This window comes from Rosa chinensis, chromosome 5 (genome assembly GCF_002994745.2).
Source record: "Rosa chinensis cultivar Old Blush chromosome 5, RchiOBHm-V2, whole genome shotgun sequence".
NCBI classification, from domain to species: domain Eukaryota; kingdom Viridiplantae; phylum Streptophyta; class Magnoliopsida; order Rosales; family Rosaceae; genus Rosa; species Rosa chinensis.
The window spans coordinates 75818599-75822878 of NC_037092.1; the positions used below are offsets into that span (position 1 = coordinate 75818599).

General features: G+C 37.0%; 1 long non-coding RNA gene across 1 annotated transcript; it reads right to left on the minus strand.

Annotated features, from left to right (window-relative positions):
• Window positions 1-356: 356 nt before the first annotated feature.
• On the minus strand, window positions 357-2255 carry LOC112167666. Its single transcript, XR_002923885.2, has 2 exons — window positions 1111-2255; window positions 357-712 (listed from the first exon to the last, which is right to left on the minus strand). It is a non-coding gene; the product is annotated as an uncharacterized LOC112167666 (long non-coding RNA).
• Window positions 2256-4280: the final 2025 nt, after the last annotated feature.

Here is a 4280-nt window from a genome sequence, read left to right on the forward strand (position 1 = left end):
TGTCGACAGCATGTCGATAGCTTGTCGACATCATTAATGGTTGTGTGAACGTCACTCAGACGATGGGCAACTTAAGAACCCGTTGTATGATTCTAATTCAGAAGTCTTTTTTTTTTTTTATAACTGTTGTGTGACTGTTATTCACACAACTATTTTGTGATAGCATCCGTAATCTGTATTAATCTCATACGACAGTTTTTATTTTGTGGCTATTGTCAATATTATGCTGTGCTTTGAGACTACATATTGAGCTTTTAACGTTGTGTTATAACATGTTGGACAATGCTTTTCATTTATTCTTGATGTCTAATTGTTACAAAATATATAACAATCAAATTAATTCAAATCCCACCACATATTAAATGAATTCAGTAAATTGATATCAAACATAATTATTTCCCAAATATTCATACACTAATTTAGGAGGGTCATTTGTACATTTGCCTTCTTTCTCTATATCTATCAACTTTTGCTCTTTTCTACATTATACAATGCCGAGTACATTGGAACTCCATGTCTACAAGTTGAGCTACTGTATGTGATCCTTGGGACAAGCCTGGTGCTTGCCATGTTGCTTAGCCTGGTGTTGGCACCAGTAAGAATGGGCAGCCAATACTCTTGTCCAAGAATAATATATTGGGGAACAAGCTCTCCCCTTCTTTGCTAAGAAGAGATTTGTGCTGTGTGAACCAAATTAAGTTTCCCATTTGTCCTGTAGACAATGCAAAGACTTTAATGTACATTATGCATTTCCAGAAAAGTACTCCATCAGCTACTATGTAAACCTCTGTCCTCTACTAACTCATATGAATCACAAGTACTAAAATGAATTGTCGAACAATATATGAGAGTAAATGTAAGACATGATTGGTCGATTAAAATTGTACCTTAGCAGTGGTGAAATAATTTCACTTTGCAGAAACAATTCCCAAAAATCTCATTCTAGTCTAGAACATATATACAAAAAATCATAATCAACGTCATATGTCTTTCCTTCAACAACCATCTAACCAAATAACATCAAGACTCATGCCGAAAGAAGACTCAAATTAAGTAATGTATAACCAGCCAACAGTTCAAGTACCAAATTCTGGACCGAAACAAAAGTACCTAAGTAGATGTATTTAGCTGGAGGAGACTGCAAAACCTCAGCATTTGGACCGATATGGAATTGTTGTTGATAGGTCGACTTAGCTGAAGGGTTCTCCAGGTATCTTGATGTACTTATCAATTTCCTTTTGGGCTACATTTGCTGCAATTGAGATCTCTTGCCATATCAAACCACAACCCATTGGTAAGAACTTAATGAGTAACTGAAATGGCTGCAAAATTCAAGGACACAAGAGAGGTACAGCTATCGGGAAAGCAACTAAACCAATGGCCTCTATGATTTGAAATCAGATGTAATTGACAGTACAACTGAAAGATCCTCAAAAGGTGAATGCAAAAAAAAGGAATAGGATCACAGGGATTGGTACGTAAGCTGCAAACATGTTTATCACCACACAGTAGAAACTGAACTGAAGAATTAAACCAAGAATAAGAAAACCATAAGTGCAAATCACATTCCATAAACTATCAAAATAACAACAAACAAGGAATGAAAACTGATCTTACCTACAATTGGCAGCAATAGCAGTGAGGCCATCAGTTGTAAAGCCTTCACAGGTAACAAGAACCAAAGACTTAAATTAAATTCAGACTGTATATACAAATAAAAGAGTCACACAAAATGGAAGAAGTAGCAGAAAACAAACTTGGAAGACAGTTGAGAACAAGATTAGAGAAATCAGCTTCTACCTCTAATTCATGACAAAAGGGGCAAAGCAATAATCATTTTCTTTGCCCTCATTTTAGCAGATAATGAAACCATTGTAGGATTTTAAACTTGGTTTCACATATGACCTTGCCTGGAAAAATCTCCTGGTATCTAGAACTAAGGCACTTCTCACACTAGAAAGAAAATCCTAGCAACTCTACCTATCAATTTGTTGATTTGAAAGATATAGAAGGTCAAGCTCTGCAAACTACAAAATTTTCACACAATGAAACACATTGCTAAACATTGACAACCACATAACACATTGCTAAAGATCTAAAAAGGTTGGGAAAGAAATCATGACAGCCATAGAAAAATTATTAATTGAACATTTGAATAACAATTGAAAGACAATATATTGTATATATGGACACGGATGTGGGAAGAAGATCCCACCATAGATTTATTTGGTGGGTTCTCAATGCATCATCACCTTTATTAATCATGAAATACAAGAACCATTATATAATGTGTCTATAATTAAATACCTCCAAAAGCCAACTACACAAGCCTGATGCAGCCAACAGAACTCATGATAACATTGAAGCGATAGAAAAAAAACAATAAAATACATAAAAGAGCAATAGCTCATAACAAAAAATCAGCACCACAAGACAATTTTGCTAACACCAGAAATACAACAAGACAATTTTGTTCTGTAAATTAACCCACACAGCTTTCATAGCCAAACCCGCATCATGCATTTTAAGGGTTGTGCTGTGTCAATTGGACAAACAACCCAAGTTTGAACAGAATCATAAATAATTTAAATGAAATCACATAAACTAATTCCAAGTTGCCATCGAATTAAAGAAACTTTTCTCTAAGGCCTCAATATTTCAAATTCATGAGAACCATTAAATTAGCCCGAGTCTGATTAACCATGCACATAAGAAACATGGAGAAGAAGGAAAAAGAGCAAGATGAAACCATTAAGACGTCATTTGCACCTGCATCCCTGAATTTTGTAGTGCTAATAACTTCTGGGTTATAACAATTTCCCCGAGCAAAATCTACTTGGACAAAAATCAAGAAATTCAAATCAACAGGTTCAGTTGGGGTCCCATAGAAGAAAACGACCAATGCTTTACAGAGAAACCCTAAAAAACAAAAAGGGGTTTTCACTAAATTACCTTCATTTGCATCAGAGCAAGAAGAATCGGAAACCACCATGGTCAAGCTTTTCAATTTCGTGCACTGTACTGAGTCTACAAAAGTAAAAATCAACAAATCAGAGAATGAATTCAAAGAATTTGAATTAACAAACCACTAAATGGAGAATTGGAACTCAAAGTTGAAATCTAATCTCAGAGATTGAGGACCGGGACGATGGCTTTACCGAGAGGAGTACCACTTGTTGCGATACGAATCGATGAGCCTGTGTTCGATTTCCGAAAGACCAATAGAAGTCAGACAAGAAGATCTGGATCGACTTCAGGTTGAGCTGCCGTCGGGTGAAGTTGGAGGAAGAGCAGGCTCGCTGGGCCTCCCAAGCTGCGATTGGGATGGCGGATAAGACCAATCAAGTCAGACAAGAAGATCTGGATCTACTTAAGGTTGAGCTGCCGTCGGGTGAAGTTGGAGGAGGAGCAGGCTCGCTGGCACTACGTCAATAAACTTATCAGATGACAGAACTCAGATGACAGAATGATTGTTTTCTGTTGTCTGAATAATTTTAACGACAGAATGAAAAAATTCTGTTGTTTGAATATAGTGTATATCATGGTAAATCAGTTTTTTGAAAAAGGTTCTATTTCAGACAACAGATTTCTGTTGTGCATTACATTGAGATTGATTTAGTTTTGGTTGTTTGGGTTTTTTAGTCTTTCTTGAAAGGAACTGTTTGAAAAGGGTTATGTTTCAGACAACAGATTTCTGTTGTGCATTGAACTGACTTTGGTTTTTTTTTCCCCTCCTTTCAGTTTGATTTTTTTGGCACAACGTATTCGTCTAACACTTAATAAAATTTTGGCCCGACAAATTTATCAAACTGAAAGAAACCTAAAAACCTTCTCTCACCTCGCTCTCACTCTCAAACCCATCTCCTCTCTTGCTCTCGCTTTCGTTCCCGCACCCAACATGGAAACTGAAAACCCAGAATCATCTCAACCATCTCACCTCTCAAAATAGAAAACCCCATTCCAGCCAAACAATCTCGGTCTCAATCTCAATCCGTATCTTGGTCTCAGTCTGAGTTCGCAGCTATCACTGGTAATCCCCTTGGTTAAGGGTGAATAGATTTAAGGTTTTTGTTGGATTGGGTATTTAGGGTTTTCTCGATTAAGTGTTCATCTCACTTTGCCTAGCTAGGCGATTGCATTGGGTGGCAGTACAAGCGATTCAGGCGGAGGCTGTTATCTCTTTAATCCAAAATAGGATGAGGAAAGTTCAAGGGCAAGCCCACGGGTCACTGCGACTTCTCCACTCACGAAGAGATGGGTATTCAATCTCTCTCTCATTC